General features: G+C 36.1%; 1 long non-coding RNA gene across 1 annotated transcript; it reads right to left on the bottom strand.

The window, feature by feature from the left end:
* Positions 1 to 4912: 4912 nt before the first annotated feature.
* LOC127561638 (uncharacterized) lies at positions 4913 to 13037 on the bottom strand. Its single transcript, XR_007953497.1, has 2 exons — positions 12903 to 13037; positions 4913 to 5236 (listed from the first exon to the last, which is right to left on the bottom strand). It is a non-coding gene; the product is annotated as an uncharacterized LOC127561638 (long non-coding RNA).
* Positions 13038 to 22911: the final 9874 nt, after the last annotated feature.

The raw sequence follows: 22911 nt of genomic DNA, 5'->3' as shown, positions 1-22911 counted from the left end.
CTTCTTGGCAGTGCCACTGCAAGGGCCATCTCATTCGATCCTCTACTTCCAGACTTGTCTTTCTCCATTCCTTCCTTCACACTGCTGGTCTTAGTAAGGTACTTAGCTTGACCGAGTTTCCCCATAACTTTCTTCCAAAGTCTTCCGTAGCTCCCTGCTGCCTCCAAGATAAAATACAAATTTCTCCGTCTGGCAGAGGTTAGAGATTGGAAAGAGTCCTCCAAAATTCCACCTACGTTTCTGGATTTATTTCATATTATTCCCTTTATAACCTCATGTGAGTATGATCTGCATCTCCAGCTGCAACTCCTGTGCTTGGAATGCACTTATCTCCCTGACTCTTTCTGGAATCCCAAGTTTTCTTCAAAAATTCAGTCCCTGTTCCCAAGTTAATCCACGCCTTTCGAAGTTTCTTTGTACGTTTACATATGGGCGCAGGTGCCGTATCCCTTCTGTATAATGTAAGTTTCTTCAGGATAGAACTGTTTTGTTTTTGTATGCCCCAAATGTGATTGAATTTTCACTTTTTCTTGAGTTCCTCTTTCATGTACATTGCACATAGCATGTACTTAATAAAAAATTGTTATGACTAATATGAAAATTTGTGTTAAATGATTATACATGGATAACCTATACCAGATTGCTTGCTGTCTTGCGGAAGGGGGAGGGAAGGAGGGAAAAATTGTAAACTCAAAAATCTTACCAAAACGAATTTTGAAAACTATCTTTACATGTAACTGAAAAAACAAAATACTATTGAAATTTTTTAAAATTGTTGTTGAGAATACAACTGATTAAGTATATTTTATTTTAAATTCTCATGTTTAAGTTACTGTTACTTGAAAAGAAAAACAGGAAAGTGTATTCTGGATGATGTATATAGTTTTATACATCCACTGTCAACTATAACATTTATATATTTTGCTAAAAAAAAACCTTAGCTCTTTATTTGCTTTAGAAAGAACTAGTGTTATTTGTATAGCACATATTTGTTAATCAATTTCCTTTCATTTTCTTTGTGTGCTGTGGCTTAATTAATTAATAACTCATATTTGTATAGTTTCCTCAAAATAATTCCTTGATTTAAGTACAACAAATATTATCCATCTAAACTCTGAGAGGTTCTAATTTGCCTATTGTCACCCAAATAGTAATTGTGTGAAATAGGATTTTAAAATTTGGGTCTTTTGAGTACCAATCTGTCCCTTTATCCATTGCACTGGTGCTGACATCTAATGCTTGATAACTAGACAGTGAGACATAGTTTGCCCCAACATTCATTGCTTTTGTACATATTATTAAACTGGATGATGAATGCTCTTAAAAAAAACAAAAAACTAACCCAAACTCTTTAACCACCTCATTTCTCAGGAATCTTGACCTCTGCAACTATCACTCCAAACTAAACTGAACTAAAATCCTATTATATCCCTGAAGGTGCTTTACATTTTTCAACTTCATCTCTTCTTCTAACCAAATACTATTATGGTTAAGTTGTGTCTGACTTTATAACCCCTGGGCCATAGGTTTTCTTGGCAAGATACTGGAATGATTTGCTATTTCCTTTTCCTGTGGATTAAGGCAAACAAAGATTAAGTGTCTTTTCCGGGAGCATACAGCTAATAAGTATCCAAAACTGAATTTGAACTTGGGTCCTCTTTATTCCAGTCCCACTCTATCCAAGGATCCAACTATCGACCTAGACCCAAAACTACCCATCCTTAAAAAAGAATGGGAAAGCTCTGAGCTCCTCTCAGTCTATCCCATTACTCTTACTGAGCTTCTTAAAACTTTTCCCACTTGGAGCCCCTTTTTTCCCAAGACATTTTTATGTGATTCTGGATATATAGGGATACAAAATAGGTATACAAATCAAACATTTACTGATAATAAATCATACTTTTGTGACTAATACATTCAGTTTCAAGACCCCATATGGGGTTGCATACCCACAGTTTAAGAAAGATGAGGTCTATTTTATATATTTGACAACAAAATCAGCTACTGCCTTCTGGCATGTCTTGTACTGTTTTGGTATTTACTTTTTATTTTTATCTTTTGTCCACCTAATTTCCAGCATAACTGTCTCAGAAGCAGTATAATTTGATGTTAAGTTCCCTGGTCTTCCAATGACAAAAACTTGATTTCTCAATGTGTATTTTGCTAGTTGTGAGAGAATAAACCAATCATTAAGTCTCTTAGTATCCGTTTTCTTATCTGGAAAGTGGAGATGATAATACTTTTGTATTACCTACCTCAAAGGATGATTGTAAGGAAAATGCTTTGTAAACTATAAAGATTCTATAACATGAGCCATTTGTATTTGAGCAAGAGTATAGCTATATTTTATTGCTATTTTATATTTTCAATAGTATATAACCACAATGCCTTGCAGTCAGGAGGCCTTTAATAAATATTTCTTGATTGAGAGGCCTGGAAGCACTGAGGTTTAGGAACTCTTCCAGTGTTAAAGCCAACCTATATCAAAAGCAGATCTTGAACCATCCCGATCCTTTATCAGCATGTCTCACTAAAGCTGCCTCTTTTCATTGAAAGGAGAAATTTGAAGTTTTTCAGGATGACTTTTAAGAGAAATCTTGTGATCAATATTAAACTCTGATCAGTGCTGAGTGAATTATGCAGATCCTAAAGTCGTAGTAAGCCCTTTTGCATTTGAGTCTTTCAGCGGAGAATTAGGTGTAAATTTGTTCTTTTGATAATTTATCAGCTTCATGATGAATTATTCTCAAACTCCATTCGATTTCCCCAATATCAAAAATAAAGATATCTTCCAAAGACAGTTTCTCTAATGATAAAAAAAAAAAAAAATGGCAACTGCTTAGGTGATTTTGTAGCCCATTAAGCTCCACTGAAGCTGGAGGAAGATGGTAATACTAATTGTTTTAACAAAAGAAGAATCTTAGTGCTAATAAAAGATGGTGAACAATTTACCAACCCATTCCTTCCACTTTTAAGCTAAGTTGAATTGACCAGGTAACTAGCCAAAAATCCTCGTATTCATACAATAAAGGATATATGTGTTTTTGAGAATGAGTACATTCGAAAACAAATAGGTACTTAATCCTATTCTGCATCTAAGCATTTCCCATAAAAAGATAATTTCTTTTTTTTTCTTTTTTAAGTATAAAGTTTCATCTTGAAATTTTATGAAGGAAAAGAGAAATTCAAAAGAAGCTCACTCCCAGTCTCTGCCTTTGCAATCTTCCTTCAATGATCTCAAAAGATGTCCTGAAAGTTCCCCTTCCCCTAATTAATTTTAAATCACTTATCTCACTAACTTTAAATGACATGTAAACAAAGGCCTATGCCATAGTAGGTGCTAGGTTTTCTTTTGGGAAGGTTCTCAATTTCAAGAAAAAGAAGTATGTTTATTAATCGGACTTTGTAAAAGCAAGATCATTTCTCAGACCATGTGTTCTAATTTTTGGTTCAGAAAACAGGGTCACCCTGGAGCACTTCTTTCAGAAGAGAACAGTGAAGAGTAATAATAGGCATCTCTGACATTCGAATAACTTTTTCCATCCATTATCTCATTTGGCCTTCCCAACAGCCCTCTAAGGCGGGTAGTTGCTCTGTGGTTGTTATCCATAAGGAAACTGAGGCTAAATTACTTACCCAGAGTCATTCAGCTGATACATAACCAGGGTTATGGGGTGAACCTAGTCCTAATTGTAAGTATAGCACTAAAGTAATTTATAATAACCTGGGGGTTTTTTTGAGAAAGACTAAAGAGGTATTAGGAAATCAAAGGAGAATCACAACAATAAGATGGTGGGAATCAACGTACTAAAAATCAGGAAAGAATTTATCAGTTTTCTCTTTTAGATCAAATATGGAATTTATTTCAAGTATATAAATTCCTTTTGGACAATGTCTACTTCCACAAGCATGACGGGAAAAGCAAAAGGATTGTTTTCCCCCCCTGCCTATTAGAGTATATTTGTTGCTACAACTACGAATGGTTTTTTATTAACACTTCTTTTTTTTCCCTTTAATGAAGCATGACCAACTTGTTTTTAATTATTATTATTATTTTTACACATGATCATATGTAGGAAGCATAGTGGATTGAATGCCAGACCGTGTCTGGAAATCTGAATTCAAAAGTTGCCTCTGGCACTGCTTGACTGTTGGTGAGTTTCTGAACCTAAATTTCTTCATCTGTAAAACTGAGATGATATTATCTATATATTGGGTTATTGTGAGACTCAAATGAAAAAAGAATGCAAAGAGCTACCTACATGCATGCACATATGTAATTCACATAAGTAAAACGCTTTGCAAACTCTAAAAGAAAGGACTAGATAAAAAAAAGTTTCACTATGAATAAAGAACTATTTATTGTACAAAACACAGAGAAGACAAGGTTGCAGAGTATTACTCCTGGTTAGGAGAGAAAAAATTGAAAGAAGTGATTTAAAAAGCAAAAACCCACAGGAAACCCGGACTTTTGAAAACATCTTATTGGAAACCCAGGAAAAACATGTGCCACAGATCAAAAAGACCAAGTGTGTGAACAAAAACGCTGCATGTCTAACTGACAAAGAAAAAGAGGCTATCATAGAGGAAAAGCCATCTTTTTTAAAATGGAAAAAAAAAATTACCCACGTGAGAACAGGAAAAGGCATAAAGTGTATCCAGGTGTAAGAGAGCCAAAAAGATTTCATAAAGCATCTTTTAAACCACTACAAAGTCAGTTTTTAAAGAGGGGTGAAAAGCACTTATTGTCTGTTCATCTTACTTGGTGCTAAATTTTTTTTCTTGTTATCTTTCTCCTCTGTTCAGCAAGATTATAAATTCTATTGGAGGACTGATGTTCATTTATTTCAGTAATATTTGTCAGTCTATCTAGTTATATTTATATATCATAAATGACTTGTAAGACCCTTAGTTACAGATGAGTTGTTAATTTATATTAGCAGAGGGAGTTTCTCTATACTGATGAAATTACAGGTCTCTTAACATATGATTAAGATCTAGGTGAAAAATGCAGTTGATAAGTGCTTGTGAGTTCAGAAAATGGAGAAAGGAATGTGACCACTAAAATGGTCAAGGAAAGGTTGAAATCAGATTATTTTAGAGCTGCATAGGATCCCTTTTCCATGCATTTTGGATAATTTCTTCTAGATTTTGTTTTGTAAATCTTCTCTCTGTCTCCTCTTTCTCAGTCTCCTTTGCTGGAGGTGTGCATCTCTTAGGGGTACTTGAACCTGCTCTAGAGAGAAAGTGAAAGTCAGCAAACTCTATATGTCCATGTTTCCTTTATTGTTTTGGTAATTGTCTAGACTTAAGAAAGTGATGGAGAAAATATTAATAATGCAGTTTAAATTTAATATTCTTCTTCTTCTTTTTTTTTACTTTGAGAGCTGGCTACTAAATGTTTACCAGGATGTGAGTCACATCTATCCCTTTTTTCCCAGTCACAAGGCCAACACCCTAGTTCAGACTTTCATTACATTGATATACTCTTTCAATATGCTCTGAATTTGTTTCTCTGTCTTGTCTTTCCACGATTCAATCCATTCTTCACACAGCTACCTAATACTAAAGAAAGATTTCCCTATGTTACTCCCTCCTCAGTAAAGTACAATGACTTCCTACCATCTCTAAAATAAAAATATAAACTCCTCTGTTTGCCATTTGGAGTCCTTTATTAACCAGCTTCAACTTATCCTTGCAAATTTATTTTGCATTCTTCCCTTTCATTAGTTTTGAATCTTGCCAAAATGCCCTTCCTTACAGGCAACATTCCTTCTCTTATCCATTGACACAGCCTTTGCATAGGACTGACCACCCTGGCTGGAATAGATTCCCTTTTTACTTCTGCCCCTTAGAATCCCCAGTTTTCTTTAAAACTTAGTCTCTTCCATTATAATGTAGACTCCTTGAGAGCAGGGAATGTTTGTTTTCTATTTCACATAGAAAGGTCCTTAATAAATACTTGATGATGACTTGACTCAAGGCCTACTTCCTCCTAGAGACCTTTTCTTATCCCTCCAGTTATCTATATCTCTTCACAAATTAATTTGATATTTATATAATATATACTTATCCATAAATTCAGTCAGCTAAGTGGTATAATGAATAAAGTATTGGGCCTGGAGTCAGGAAAACCTGAGTTCAAGTTTGGAATCTGAATGTGGATCATGGAATAGTATTTTCACCTTTTTTGTTTGATTGTCTTTATTTTTCCTTTCCCAATTTTTTTCCTTTTTGATCTAATTTTTCTTGTGCAGCATCATGATAAATGTGGAAATGTGTTCAGAAGAATTGCACATATTTAGCCTATATTGGATTATTTGCTGTCTAGGGGAAGGAGATGGGGAGAAGGGAGGGAGAAAAATTTGGAACACAAGGTTTTGCAAGGGTGAATGTTGAAAACTATCTTTGCATGTATTTTGAAAATAAAAAACAATTATTTAAAATAAGAAAATGCAATTGTGGTCTCAGACACTATGTGTGTGACCTTGGGCAAATCACTTCATCCTGTTTGCCTCAGCTTCCTTATCTGTAAAATGAGCAGAAGAAAATGGCAAACTATTCCAGCAGTATCTTTGCCAGGAAAACCCCAGATTGGGTCCCTGAAGAGTCAGAAACAGCTGAAAAGCCTGAAGAACTACTTCCTGACTCCAGGTTTAGTATTTTATGCTTATCTCTCTATATAATTGCTTACTAATTGATTAATTGACCTTAACAACCCTCTAAGGCAGAGATTCTTAACCTGGATCTGTGAATTTTTTACATATTTTATGGCCATATTTCAAAATTATTTTCTTTGTGATCCTATATATTTATTCTATGCATTTAAAAACATTATTCTGAGAGGCTGGAGAGACTTAATGAACTGATGCTAAGTGAAATGAGCAGAACCATGAGAAACCCGGCAACAAGACTATATGATGATCAATTCTGATGGACATGGCTCTCTTCAATAATGAGATGATTCAAACCAGTTCCAATTGTTCAGTGATGAAGAGAACCATGTATACCCAGAGAGAGAACTGAGGGAACTGAGTGTGGAACACAACATAGCATTCTCACTCTTTCTTTTAATGTTTGCTTGCATTTTGTTTTCTTTCTCAGGTTTTTTTTTCCCCTTCTTGATCCGATTTTTCTTGTGCAGCAAGATAACTGTATAGATATGTATACGTATATTGGATTTAACATTTATTTTAACATATTCAGCATGTATTGGACTACCTGCCATCTAGGGGAGGGGGTGGAGAAAAGGAGGGAAAAATTTGGAACAGAAAGTTTTGTAAAGGTCAATGTTGAAAAATTATCCATGCATATGTTTTGTAAATAAAAAGCTTTAATAAAATTTTTAAAAAATAAAATAAATTAAAAGCATTTTTCTGAGAAGATAATCTATAGGTTTCACCAGATTGATAAAGGAGTCCGTGGCACAAAAATAGTTAAGAATTCTTGAATTATGGCTACCACCATCACTCTCCAACCCATTTATTTTACAGAGAAGGAAATTGTAGAGCCATTTACTCTGACACCATCACCAACCTCACTGGTTCAGGCCCATATCATCTCACTCATATGGATTGCTTGTTGGTCTCCCTGCTTCAAATCTCTTCCTTCTCCAGTTCATCTTCCATTCATCTGTCAAATGAATCTTTAAAACACAGATCTGACTCTATCACCATCACTCTTCCCCAATTCAGTAAACTTTAGTGGCTCTCTATTACCTTCAGGACCAATTATAAATTCCTCTTATTGTATTTTAAAGTTCTTTTTAACCTGATCTCTTCCTATGTTTTCACTTTTCTTACATCTTGTTCCTTCACTCTGCAATTCAGTGCCACTGATCTCTCCTTGCTGTTCCATGAACAGGACACTCCATATGATGATAATAATAATAATAGTTAACATATATAGAGAATTTAATATGTGCCAAGTATTATGCTAAGTACTTTACAAATATTACCTTATTTGATCTTTACAACAAAGGACAAGGTATTATATCCATTGTACAGATGAGAAAAGTAAGGCAGAAAAAGGTTAAGAAATTTACCCAGCAGTTTGTTTACACAGCTTGTAAGTGTTTGGACACTTCATGCTTATCTCCCTATATAATTGCTTATTAATTGATTAATTGATCTTAATGACCCTCTAAGGGGGTCTTAAGCTGGATCTGTGAATTTTTTATATAATTTATATAATTTAAGCTCAGCACTTCCCAAACCCAGGTTTGGTAGTCTTATCAGGATTTTTCTGCCTGTCCTTCCAACTCCTCTTTTTCAAAGGCTTTCTTCTACATCTGACACACTCTCTCTCCTTTCTGCCTCCAAATTTCTCTAGTTTCTTTCAAACCCAGTTAGCTGGATGTACAATGGCTATCCAATGTTGAACCTATGTTTAGGGAAACCTGAATTCAAAACCAGTCTCAGTTATTTTCTAGCTAACTGAGCAAGTCTCTAACCCTCAGTTTCCTTATCTGCAAAATGAGCCTGATAATATTGCCTACCTCTCAGGACTGTTGTGAGAATCAAATGAGATAACATTTCTAAGGTGCACTATATATATGCCCTTCTCCTCCTCTTTCTTCTCTTCATTCTTCTTCCTTCTCTTTCTCCTTCTCCTTTTTCTTCTATTTCTCCTTTTCCTTTTCCTCCTCCTATTTCTCCTTCTTTTCTTTCTCTTCTTCCTCTTTCTCCTCCTTTTTCTTCTCTTTTTTCTCTTCCTTTCCTCCTTTTTCTCCTCTTCTCTTTTTCTTTCTTCTTCTCTTTCTCCCTCTTTTGTTCTCTTTCTCCTAGCTAGTTTTATATATATATATATATATATAGCACAGTGTTTGGCCATACCAAAGGCATTTTATAAATATTAGTCTTCTGACTGATTGCATATAAGACTTTAGCCATGGGTTCTTAGCCTTTTTTGTGTAATAGGACCAATGTGGCAGCCTGGTGAAACCTATGGACTCCTGGGAATGTTTTTAAAGGTACAAAAGAAAATACATTGAGTTGCAAAAGAAATCAATCATATTACTATATATGTGTGTGTGTGTGTGTGTGTGTGTGTATGAATAATGTAATACATAGATACTATAACACAATACGCATATGTATGCACACATACACAAGCATATATATGTATATGTAATTTGTTTCACATATACATTTTCAACTTCTGGGTTATAAACCTCTCATGTTAATAAAATCATAAAAACAATCATAGAAAATTTGAGATCACTTTAGGTTTCATTGAAATGCAATGCAATTCACAAATTAACTTTGATTAAACACCTACGAAGTACCTAAGGAAATCAGGCATAGTCCCTGCCCTCAAATTAACTTTCTAATAGAAGGAATTTATACAAATTACTATAATCCCTTACTCTGGTTAACCTGTTCCAGGTGGGCCTATTTCCTCCCTCCTAGGTCTATAAATGTCCACTTATCTCTAACTTTAGGATACTAATCTAATTTAAAATGCAACTCAAAAAATACTCAGTTGCTTACTGTATATTATTTAGGTACTGGACCATTAAAGGAGAACTGCCTCACAGCCTTGGATTAAGTGAGGTGAAGTGAGATAGGGTGGGTTGGGTGGGGTGGAATGAGGTGGGATAGGATGTAGTCAGGGAGGGGAGGGGAGATAATAACCGATACCTAATTTCCATATCTATCTTAAGGTTTACAAAGTGTTTTATAAACATCTCATTTATCCTTACAACTACTCTGAAAGACAGATGCTATTATTATCCCCATTTTACAGATAAGGAAACTATGTAGACAAAAGTTATGTGACTTATAGAAATTCACATGACTGGTAAGTATATGAAACCATATATGAATTCAGGTCTTTCTGATTCTAGGTCCTATGCTCTATCTATCCCCTCTGATGATAAGGGGAAAGCCAGAACTTGACTAACCCATGAAAGCAATTTGTTTGCAAACTACTAACAAATCCTGCCTCTGCTTTACCTTCTCCATTCCCAGGACTCTGTATTTCACTATTAGGAAAGGACTTCATATTTTTCTTCTCATCCCACTAATCAAGATGTTTACTAGCCTATTATTTTGTGCAGGTGTCTTGTTACCCTAGCCAGGGGATTCCGGGTCTCTTATCTGTTAAATAAGAGAATCTAGTAGAAGCAGATTACTGTCCCTATTTCCACCATCCTTCATCCTCACCTCCTCTTCCATCTTAAAAAAAAAATTTCAGGGTTCATTTGCCATTTTGGTCACCTTTACATAAAATTAGAGAAGGGACTTTTTTTCCAATCCCTCACTCTCAGTGGCTCCTTTCTTGGGTGAAAAAGTGGCCAACAGGTCCAGGGACATCTAGAGGGGAAGGTACTAGAGGGCTAAGGAGAGAGGAAGAAAGGAAAGACTTCAGGGAAGGTCGGTGGGGAGAGATTTCCCAGAAAGGGGAAGGGATAAGAGGCAGGGAAGAGAGAAAATGATTTATCTTATCACTTTCTTTGCTAATTTTCCTTCATTAGGGGAAAATGGGGACTTGAAAGGGGCTGTCTGATTTCTGAAACTCCCAAGGGACAATGCCTTCTCCCAGATGAATTGACTTCATTTCTCACATCCTACTGATGTCCCTTGGGTAGTGACCTGCTTTCCCCCCTTCTCAGGCTCGTGGGATAACTCCTACCTTTCTAACCTAAGCTATAATAACTATTCAGTCACTTAGCTCAACATAGTTCATAGCTTTTTGTCCTTCATTCCTGGTGCTCTGTCCTTTTCTAGGGGCCAGTTGAAAGGAAAGATAATCATGGTCCAAAAGTCTTGCATGAAAAGGAAATAGCACAGACTTTGCTTTAATTTTTATTGAGGAAGTTATTAAGGAAATGCATATGCCCAAATTATTTTTGAGTCAGATAAGTTGGGGATATTAGATCAGAGTTGTTATAGTACACAGGATATTCTAGACTTAATTGACAAACTGAGCATAAATAATACCAGTAATATCAGAAGCAGATGGCAGATTGGATAAAGAACTGGCCTCCAACCCAGGAAGGCCAGGGTTCAAGTATTATCTCTGACTCATATTGGTTGTGTGACCCTAAGTAAATCCTCTTTATATAGATCTGAAATAAAATCATAAGAGACCTCTTAAAAGGCATTATATAACATTCATTCTAGAATTTTCATGGAAATGAAGTTTGAGATTGCACATATATAACCAACATCAAGTTTCTTACTATCTTGGAACTCAAAATGAAAAAAAAAGTTTAAATTTCATATTACATGTAACTGGAAAAAAATAAAACACCATTAAAAAATAAATGGAAGGTTGAAAGTGTGAAAATTTTGCTTGGAATATGGATTTGATGTTGCCTTTAAAAATCCACCTTGTTTTAAAAGATAAGATTGTGAGCATCTCTCTCATCCATAAGAATTAGAGGATGGTGTGGTGTGAGCAGAAAAGCATTAGATCTGGAGTCAGTACTCCTGGCTCTGTCACTTAACTCTGTACTTGCTCAAGTCACTCCCCCATTTTGGGCATTAGTTTCCTTATATGTAAAATGTTGGGACTGGGCAGTTTGGAGTCTAGGCTCCCTTGAATTCTGATATTCTATAATCCTGTGACTCCAGAAATGACCCTTACAACTAGAAGACCCATTTCCCTTCTTAACAAGTTGGTTGAATCTGTTGTAAAGAATCTCTGGACACAGATACAAGCGTAACCTATGGGGATAAAGGCAACATAGTTTCTGCAAGGAGAAATAATGCTTCTCTAATCTTTTAAGACTTCTCTGAAGGTGTATGTAACAAGCACAAAGAAGAGGGAAATCCAGTGGACATTTATTTATACTTTCAAAAATATTTTTCACTAGATTATATGATGGAGACAAAAAGATTTTGTATGAAAGGAAACTAAATACAGGAAGTAAAGGTTAAACATACAGAAGAGCCTTTTCTGGATGGCAAAGTGTTAATAATCAGGTGTCCCAGAGATAGTTACAGATCTTGTTTAATATGTGGCATTAAGAGAGACTAGAGACCTTTCTTTAGCTATAGACATGGGGAGCTGACCACCAACATGTGCTTTTGACTTCCAAAGCTTGGGACCCTAGAGACTACCAAGTTCTTCTAGTTCCTATTCCAAGGGGAGTCCAACCCTAGCAATCTTAGCCATTAGGGTTGCAAGTGCTGTAAGTCAAGGAACATGTTTAGGGCTAGCTTCCTGAACATCTTTGATTTCAAGGAGATCTTCTACCCATAATTCAAAAGTCTGAGCTTGATTTTCTTGAACTTTTCCAAAATCTGAGATCATGTTACCATTACACTTCCAATCCAAAACATTTATTAAGTACTTCCTATATTCCAATCTGGGTAGAGAGGTGACACTGCAGTGGATAGAGTACTGGGCCTGAATTCGAATTTGCTCTCAAACACTTATTTCCTGTGTTGCCCCGGGCAAGTCACTTCATCCTGTTTGCCTCAATTTATTCATTTCTAAAATGATCTGGAAAAGAAAATGGCAAACCATCTGGTATCTTTACCAAGAAAATCCAGATTAGGTTATGAAGAGTCAGGAATGACTGAACAACTAAACAACAAATAATGGTAGCTATGAGACAATAAAGTCACAAAACTTGCTTGGCCTTAGTCAATTTACTTCTCTCCAGGTCTGTTTCCTCTTCTGTAAAAGAACATTAAGTAGGACCAAATAATCTCTAAGGAAACGTCCAATTTCTGAGAATCTGTAGCAGAAACAAATGGCAGAACCAAAACTAGAACTGTTTTCTGGTTACTGGTCCTATGTTCTTTCTTCTAACATTATGCTACTTCCCTTCAATAGCCTCTAGATGTGAATATAAGGTCCACTGTCATCTACAACCATTTATGAGAACCTGATGATGACTGCCAACATTCAAACACTTAAGTGTTTCATTAAACAATTTACCAATTTACCTCCATAAAAAAGTGATGTATAGTAAGCAAATTTGTATGCCCATCAGATGAAACATCCTCTTAAGAGATGGCTTTTGCCATCTTTGCCATTTCTCTGTAGCTTTTGCTACTACTGCTCAGCCCCTCCTGGCTATTATCTTCTATGACATTGCTCTTTTGTTGCTCAGTCATGTCTGACTCTTTGTGACTCCATGGCACAACAGGCCCTTCTGTCCTCTACCCTTTTCTGAAGCTTACCTAAATTCATGTCTGTTGTTTCTATGATAGTATCTATCCATTCTGTCATCTCCTTGGGCTTTTCCAAATCCCATCTTCTCATTATGTGGCCAAAGTAAGCTTCAGCTTTAGTATTTGACCTTCTAGTGAGTAGTCTTAGTTAATTTCTTTAAATATTAACTGACATGATCTCTCTGCTATCCAAGGGAGAGTCCCATAAATCAAAAGCATTGATTCTGCAGTGTTCAGCTTTCTTTATGATCCAGCTTTCACAGTCATACATTGTTACCTAGAAAAACCATCTCTCTGACTAGATGGACCTTTATTAGTAAGGTGATATCTCTGCTTTTCAATATGCTGTCTAGAATTGCCATAACTTTCTTTCTAAGGAGCAAGTGTTTTTTATTTCATAGTTGCTGTCACCATTGCAGTGATCTTTGAGTCGAAGAATATACAATCTGATGTTGCTTCCATTTCTTATCCCTCTATTTGCTAGGAATAAGATTAATAGAGATGATAGAATTTGATGTTTCTCTTACCAGATGGTATAGTGGATAGAGTATTGATCCTGGAGTCTTGAGATCAAATCCAGCTTTAGATCCTTATTAGCCATATGATCTTGAACAAATCACTTAAGTTCTATTTGCCTTAGTTTCTCCAATTCTGAAATGTGGTTAAAACAATACCTACCTCCCAGCATTGTTGAGAATCAAATGAGATAATATTTGTAAAGTATTTGGCATTTAATAGGCATTATATAAATACTAGCTATTATTACTTTAAAAATTTTTTTTTCTGATTGCTCTTAGTCTATTCTGTTGGATTTTTTCCCTTCAGTGTAGGTGTTCCCCAAGGTTTTATCCTGAACCTTTTCTTCTTCCCTTGTGGAGACAGGCTGATCCTAAGAAAGAATGGTGGTTTTGAAATCAAGAGACTTAGGTTTAAAGCCTTACTCTGTTACTTACAACTTGTGTTTCTTTTGAGAAGTGATTTAATCACACTGGATCTCATTTTCGTTATTTGCAAAATGAAGTTAGACTAACTTATTAACTTGTAAGGCTTCTTTTAATTCCAAATTTATGCTCTATGATCTTCATTTCACTCCTTGGGGATTTCAATCACTTCTCATGGATTTAATTATCATGTCTTTAGCTAAATAGGTAAACCTTCAAATCTATACATCCCCCATGATCTTTCTCATGACCTCCATGTCTTGGCAGATATGTCCATCCGGATATTTCACTGGCATCTCAAACTCAGTGTATCTAAAATTAGAAATCACCTTTCCCCCTTAAGCTGTTCCTTCTCCAGATTTCCCAATACCTGTTGAGGGCACTGCCATTGTCTCCATTACCACGGGTCCCAACTTCAGTCTTGATTCTTCCTTTTCTCTAACTTCTGAAATCCAATAAGTTTCCAAGTCCTATGGATTTTATCTCTATGGTAATTCTTATAATAGTCTCCTTGTTGTTTTTTTTAAAACTTCTAAAATTTTATTCTTAAAATTTTAAAGCATTTATTTTCTTTCCTTCCTAACTCCTCTATGCCCCCACCAACCTTAAAAAAAAATCTTTGTTTAAAAAATGTAGAGTCAAGCCAAATAAATTCTCATAGTGGTTATATGTCTTGAGTCCCTTACAGCTCTGTCATGCTTCATGTTGGGTTCTTTATTATCATGGTTATTCATTGATCATAGTTGCTTGTCTTTACAATGTTGTTATTGTATAAGTTGTTTACTTCATGTTTCATCAATTCATAGAAGTCTCCCCAAGTTTCTTTGAAACCACCTCTTTCATTGTTTTTCATAGCACAGTAGTATTCCCTTCCATTCATGGATTTGTTTAATTGATAGGCCATCCCTTAGTTCTTGATTGTTTACTACTGCAAAAAGAACTGCCATAAATATTTTTGTACGGATATAAAGTACATGTAATTGTAATATCATTATATATTTTCCTATTTCTCTGATCTCTTTGGAGGTTAATTCTTTCCCTTTCAGTCCTTCATCTCTTGTCTAAACTATTGACAAACTAGGTTTTCAGTTTTTCTCGTTGCTTCCTATTTCTTCAGTCTATTCTTCTACAAGTATTATCTGGTAAAGGTACAAATATAACCAGCCATGTCATTTCCTGGGCCAAAAATATTTAGCAACTCTCTATGATAAAACAGAAATTCCTTAGCCTGGCATTAAAAACCCTTTGTAATTTGATACTCAACTACCTTTCCAGATGTTTTTTATTAATCCCCTTCATGACCTCTAAATTCTAGCCAAAGTAGAAAACTAGTTTCACCGTAAATGTTCCTCGGTATTCTATTTCTCCTCCCATGCCTGGGTACATGCCCTCCTCCAACTCTTGGAAGCACTGCTTGCCTTCCAGCTTCAATTCAGGTAACATTCCCTGTACAAAACCCTTTCTCATTCCCTAGACTTCATTTGTCACAATTCTGCTCCTGTTAAATTCACCCTGTATTTACTAATATACTAAAATCATGTGATATTCCCCTAGTTAAAAAGTAAATTCCTTGAAGGCAGATTCCATTCAGGTTTATTTGCTTTTTTTTTTTTCTTTTTTCTGCCATATTCCCAGTTGATTGTACATAGTAGGTCCTCAATAAATTTGTTTGTTCAATTGAATTAATAAAGCAATGGCTTCTAGTGATTGAGGTGTGAGGATAAAAATCACAATAGGATACAGGAGAGTATAGTATGCCCATAATTGATGAAATAATTGAAAACTGATTATCACTTGGTTTGGTTGTGAAATGATTTATCTGGTTCAAATTCAGATTACTGATAGAACTATTAAGTCAGCTAGCCTGATTTTATAGTCAGGATAATTTTGCTGTTCACTAGCCATCTGGAATCAAATCAGTAGAAGAGAATACTGGGATACAGGATGATCTTTCCTACCATTCAGAGGGAAGGGCTGGGGTCTGGAAGACCTCTAGTTTAATCATAATTGTGAAGTAAATCAGGAATTTATTTTCTACATGCCTTTTTCCAACTTCTGTGCTTTCCTCCTGCTTTTTAAAGATCCTCTTCTAGTTACCGAGAACTCTCAAGATACTGCTGATAATGCCTCATGGCTGCTCCTCCCCCTAACACTGCCTAAACTCCCATAACTCTGGTTGTACCTATTTCTTGAACTAATATCAGCAACTTGTATTATGATCTCCCTTCCCATAATTTTGATTTTTGCTGATTAATATGACAAGCTAATTTGGATTTAGGCACTTTACTAGTGATAATGATATAATGATTTTTTCCTCTTGAATAACATTTGCATTTTTAACAGAGCCATAAACAATGGGAGAATTTTGCCCACTTGGTTGGGTCTGCCAGGGAGGTATTTGGGGACAGAGGGTGATTGCATCCCTCAAATTTACAGCTGTCTGCTCCATCTGAGGAGCACTAAGGAAAATGCAAGTTTTATTTCTCTTATCAAGACGTGGCCGGAATTGTGGAGTCAGGGCAGGGCCCTGTTGTAATTATTGCATGAAGGAAGGATGGTTCATTTTGTTTTTGTATCCTTAGCACTTAGAACTGGCATACAGCCAGTATTTAATAAACGATTATGGGTAGATAGATAAATTATTTGATTGATTGAGTCATCTACTAGATCCAAAGTCCTTCTATCTAGGGACAGCATTCTCCAACTAGGGAAGGTTTCATAGGCCCTTAGGACTGGGAGAGACTACTCCAACATTTTATAAATATAGCAAGGGCTCAGTGTCAAAGTGACTTACTGACAGTCACATAGGTTTTTAAGGAGAAATCCAGGAATAGAACCTTTGTTTTTTAATTCATAGTCCAGGACCTTTTCTGCTTTAATTCATAGTCCAGTTTTGGACTTAGAGTAGAAGTCCAGGGTTCAAAACCTGCCTCTGTCATTTAGTACTTATATATCCTTGGGCATGGTTGGGTAGGTGGCACAGTGAATGGAGTGCTGAGCTTGGAGGCACGAAGACTTGTTTCTCTGGCATCTAGCGTCAGATGGTTATTAGTTGTATGATCCTGGTCAAGTCACATAACTCTTTGTCTCAGTTTCCTCATCTGTAAAATAAGCTGGAAAAAGAAATAGCAAACACTTTTTATCTTTGCTAAGAACTCCTCCTCCCCCCCCCTCCCCCAAATGGGTCAGACATGACTAGAAATGACTTAACAATTTGCTTCATATGTCACATAAAGACATTTGGACTGCTGGCCTCCAAAGGCCCTTCCAGCTCTAATTCTATGATCTTACTAAGTATAGAATGCCAGCATAAATGCCACTATAGAAGAACTGGTATAAATATTCACAATTTAAAAAGATTTAAATTTAAATCCCAATTGTTCTCTTTTAATCTTGTACTAAAATGTAGATAAGAGCTAGTAGCACACTCTACAGAATGATTAACAACTTCTTTGAAAAAGAGTGGTCCTAAAAGCTCAAAAGGAAGAACTGATGTGCTTGTTAAATACTGGGCTAATGTTGGAAATATAACTATAAAAGCAAGAATAATTCTTTCCATTCCAATGGGGGAAATAATATACCATAGGGGAGTGGTGACTAGAGAAGCTGTGGATTTGAACAATTACAAAAGAATGATGAGTATAGTTAAAATAAGTAGACTGACACACTTCTAGGAACCAAGTTGATTTGATCATGAGTGAGGAGGGTTGAGAATAGTCACAAGACTGTGAAGATGGCTGGTAGTAAGGAGAGTCTGTACCCTAAACCTTTTCAGTTTGGTAGGACCAACAGATTTTGTAGAATAACAGAATATCTGAGGCCATCTAGAGCAATGTGAATCCCTTGTAGTAGGAGCTAGCATCAGCAGCAGTTGGTGGCAACCATACTGACTCTTGAAACAAGCGGGAAGCTGTAGGAACATGTTGAAAGATAGCATCCGTGGCCAGGAATCAGGATAAAGTCAGGCAACCCCAGAGCAAAAGGAGTGCAAACCCCAGAGAGGAAGTTATTAACAAAGTAGCACAAACTCTGAGCTCACTGGATTCCAACCTCCACTTGCTTGGCTGGGATTTCCCCCAGTAGTGTTATGAGTTTGTCTCCAGAGGAACAAATTCCAGAGAAGAAGGAAGGAAATGTTGCTATTCCCTAGCTAAATGGACTCTGATGTGAAACTCTTTTCTGTCCTTTTCACACCTTTATGTAAGAAATATGATCTGTATTAAATGCTTATTGGGAACCTATCCCTTGTAAAGAGGGACAGAATATACTTAGGAGAGGGTTAGACATGACTCTCAAGTCAAATGATCCCAAGGATTCCTAAGAGGGTACAAACAAGAACGTTGTTGATTGTTAATTTTTTTGAAAGAAGTCCTCAAATTTGAACCTAATTTATCTGTCAGAGGAAAGAGGCCAGAATCCCCAGTTGACATACAAGTCACATTATGCTTTTATTAATGAGGATGATTTTGAGTCAGTTCTTAAAGAAGCACTGGAATAGATACTGTGACTCAACCCACACTCTCAGTCTCAGTTTCTCCAGTTCAAAAGTGTGTGATTTTCAGGCTTACTATATGTGAGAAGAGAGGAGGGCAGTTTTGAAATTTATCACTTCTGGAACACATCTTGTGTTTATCTGCATCTGAACCTTCCTCCAAATTAACCTGAAATGACCCCTCCCCCAACTCCTCCCCCCTTCTCTGCTTAATGAAATCCTACAAAGCCCAGAAAGTGCTACCTCTCCCTTAAAGATCAGCCAGCCAGCTGGAAGAGATCTCTCCTTTGAAGACATATATCATTCATAAGATATTTATTGTGGCTATCCATATTTTTTTTCTTTTCCCCACTCCTCCAATTAGACTGTAGCTCCTAGAGGGGAGGAACTATATCTTAGAAACAGAAGGTGCTAGGCAAATATTTTGCTATTGCTTTATTAATTCAAATGAACAAATTCATTACTTTGTGCAATCACCTCGATGTACGATAAACAGAAATCCAAATCAAATAACAAAAAATCATAATGGTCTCTGCCTTCAGGGGATTTACTTTTTAACTGGAGGGACACCACATGTACTGCTCATGTTAGTGAATTTAAAACAGACAAAACTGACAAACTGAGTGTAGGGAACGAGAAAGGGATTTGCATAGGGGCTGCCACTTGGATTGAATCTGTAAGGCAGAGCTTCTAAGAGTTGGAAATGGGGAGAACATGTATCCCAGGTATGGGAGGGCAAAGTAGATGGTAGGTAAATACCTACAGAGATAAGGAAAAAGAAAGGAAGTTGGAAAGGAGAGGCTACCAATCTGATTCTTTTTTCTTTCCCAATTTAGTTTCTGGGTGTTCAATAAATAATACTGATGAATTTGAAGCATCATGAGCAAAGAATCTAAGTGAATCAAAGAATCTTGTGATTAGGGACATAGTATTTAATGCTGGATAAAAAAAATAACCTTAGAAAAAATATAGAGATGATGTTAGCATCACTTTAGAGATGAGAAAACTGAGCTATAAGAAATGATGAGCAGGATAGTTTCAGTAAAACCTGGAAGATTTATGTGAACGGATACAAAGTGAAATGAGCAAAGCAGTAGAACATTGTACACAGAATAGCAACATTGTGCAATGATACATGAAACTATGAATACACTTATTATTCCCAATAATACAATGATCCAAAACAGTTCCAAACGACTCATGATGAAAAATGCAATACACATTCAGGGAAAAAAAAAAATTGATGCAGTCTGAATGCAGATTGAAAGCATACAATTTTTCACTTTATGTATTTTTCATGGTTATTTTTCCCTTTGGATCTGTGTCCTCTTTCATAACATGACTGGTAATATGTATGGTAATATGGTAATATGTTTTGCATGATTGAACATGTTTTACCCCATATCAAATTGCTTACTGTCTTGGGGAAGGGAGGGAAGGAAGGGAAAGAGAAAATTTGGAACTTAAAAATTTTTTTTCAATGATTGCTAATAATTGTTTTTTATATTTTTTTGGGGGGGAGAATAAATATTATTTAAAAAACAGAGAAATGAGAAAACTAAGGCCAAAAATATACAGGCAGAAAGTTGAGAGGACAGGATTGGGATCACAGAATTTTAGGATTACAAGGGAAGTTTATAGAGAATCCCCTCTATAATATCCCTTCTGTTGGGGTAGGCAACTCAGTGTCTCAGTGAGTATAATGCTTAACCTAGAGTCAGATAGATTTGAATTCAAATCCTGCCTCAGACATTTATTAGCCGTGTAATTCTAGTCATATCACTTAAACTCTTTTAACCTTAGTTTCTTCATTTATAAAATAGAGATGATGATAATAATAGCACCTATCAATCAGCATTATTATGAGGATTTCATGAGATAATATTTGTAAGGAACTTTTGCTGATCTTAAAGTACCAAATAAATGTTAGTTATCATTTTTATGATACTTAACTCAGAGCCACAAGCCAATTGTAACTTAAAAACCTCTCAATACCCTCAGTCAAAATCTCTAAAACTATAAATTGCAGGGATTTTCCTTAGGGAGGAATTTCCTTTTCCAGTGAACTCACAAGTCTGGTCCATAAAACCTTCCTTTTTAGATTCTTTAAGGTAAATATTAGATTGTAAGTTTTTTGAAAGCAAGAACTCTGTCTTATCCATCTTTGAATTTCTAGGTATTATATAGCATAGCATGTTGCCCATAATAAATACTTATAGTAAATAAAATGTTCCTTGATTTGAATTAAATTGAAGCCTATTTGCTAGTACTCTGCTAGGACTTTGGAAATATAAATTAAATGTATGTTTAGTGATCTATTGAACCCAGAAGGGGCCTTACATAAGAAAACATATATATGAGTTTTTGAAATAAGAATGGGCCTTAAGAGATCACCAAATCCATTTCTCTAATTTTATAAGTGAAGAAATTTAGGCCAGGAAAAACTATATGGGTGACTGCTGACAGTGCCAGAACTAGGACTTGGAGGAATCCTTATCCCCAGTTCAGCGTTCTCTTTACATTCTACTTGGGTTCTTGAGTCCCTAGAATTTCCAGTCTAATTGGGAAAATGACAGACATGTATACTTTTAAAAAATCACTAATACTATTATTGAATTTTTTCATGGATTGAATTGTACTTTATTGATATCGATATGAATTGTATCCATCCACCCATCCAACCAACCATCCATCTGTCAATCAACAAAGGGAGGACTGTTTCTTTTTACCTTTTTTAGGTATTCATAGCATATAATTCAGAGGCATACTTCTTTTGCCCCATAACTCATCCTGAGGTTGGGGACCCAGATTTACTTGGAAAGTGCACTAAAAGTCAGAAAAAGCTCATCCTACAATCTAATTGGCTGTTTTAGCCACGGAAGGAGGGGATAGGGAATAAAGATCCCTCCCTCTTCAACTCTTTAGGGATCCCCAGTGTTGGTTTGCTGTAACACTGCCCTAATAGGGTTGGAACTTCAGGATCGTTAGACAGCAGCAGCATCAATAACATGAGCCAGACCTGTTCTAGGGAACTGTGAAGTCAGTTTTCCTTGGCTTTCTTTTCCTGTGGTGTTTTTTATTTCTTGGTTTTTTTTTTTTTTTTAATCCTTGCTTCATCAGCCACACTGGTCTCTGAACTTTTCCCTTTTCTAGTAAAAGTGCAAATTCCAGATGGAGTTCTTGACCAACAACATCTTTCTACAGAAGTTGCTGTCTTAGATGCTTTGCTGAGTTCCAGAGATAAGATAAATAATTTACGGGATGTAGGTTTCTGATTACTCACTCACTCTATTAGCATTTAGAGCAAAGAGCTTAAGCCTCTGGGGAGTTTGATTAGTTCAGATGTAGTCCATCTGTTTTTGTTTTTTTGTGTGGGTTTTTTTTTTTTTTGGGGGGGGGGTAGGATGGGGGGGAGGAAGAGCCTGCCTGGAAAGACCAGGGAGCTCCCAGCATCCCACACATACTTTAGGAATGAATTGCCTAAATCATAAGGGTTTTACTGGAAATTCTGGGGAGCGCTGTTTTCTTGAATTATTTTTTTTCAAATACACAGCTGTTAGGCCTTTTTTCCCCCTTTTTCTGCTGAGTGAAAACAAAACCCCAAGATTGATTTTCAAAGATTTTTTGCAGAATAAGATAGCTGAAAGGGCATTTTCAATCTTGTGCAACCTATTTATCCTGAATTCAGACTGCACACTGTAGAAGTAATTTCAGGAAATTTTATAGCCAGGATTAAGTATGTTTTCTTTCAAATCAAGGGACTGTGGGAGAAGGAACAAGGGGGAGATAGCATCCTTCCATCCTATCATTTCTGCAAGTGCGTTAACGATATTAGTAACGATCAGTGTAACGAAAAACCTGCATCAGTAATCACTCTACTGCTTCTTTTCCCCGAGCAGATAAGTACTATTATTATTTCATACAGGGTCCTAAATGAATACCAGGACAGTAGAAGAAATCAGTGAAGAAATTAAGTCTTTGGGCAAAGTGCATGGCAAAAAGGGCGTCCCAGACTCGGGAAAGAGAGTCATCGATGAAGAGAACATGTGATCCAGTTTCTCAGGGATGATAGAGATCCAATTTTATTGACCAATTCATTTTTATCACTTGTGAAAAAAAATGTGGAAACGCATTCATGGGTTGTGAGGCAAAGTGGTGACTGGACCTTATTTTGGCCATCCCTAAAGAACCTAAATTGCATTATGTCCCATGCAAGATTTATGTACAATTTATGAACTTTCCTATTGCTGAATAGGGCTTAAGTGAGCGACTTCTTTTATATGCCGCAACTAATCCTTTGCTGTCTGCTTAAATCACCAAATCACGACAATTTGTTCCTTTGACACTC

The sequence above is a fragment of the Antechinus flavipes genome, chromosome 4 (assembly GCF_016432865.1).
Source record: "Antechinus flavipes isolate AdamAnt ecotype Samford, QLD, Australia chromosome 4, AdamAnt_v2, whole genome shotgun sequence".
Classification (NCBI taxonomy): Eukaryota; Metazoa; Chordata; class Mammalia; order Dasyuromorphia; family Dasyuridae; genus Antechinus; species Antechinus flavipes.
This window is presented reverse-complemented; position numbering and strand designations above follow the sequence as displayed.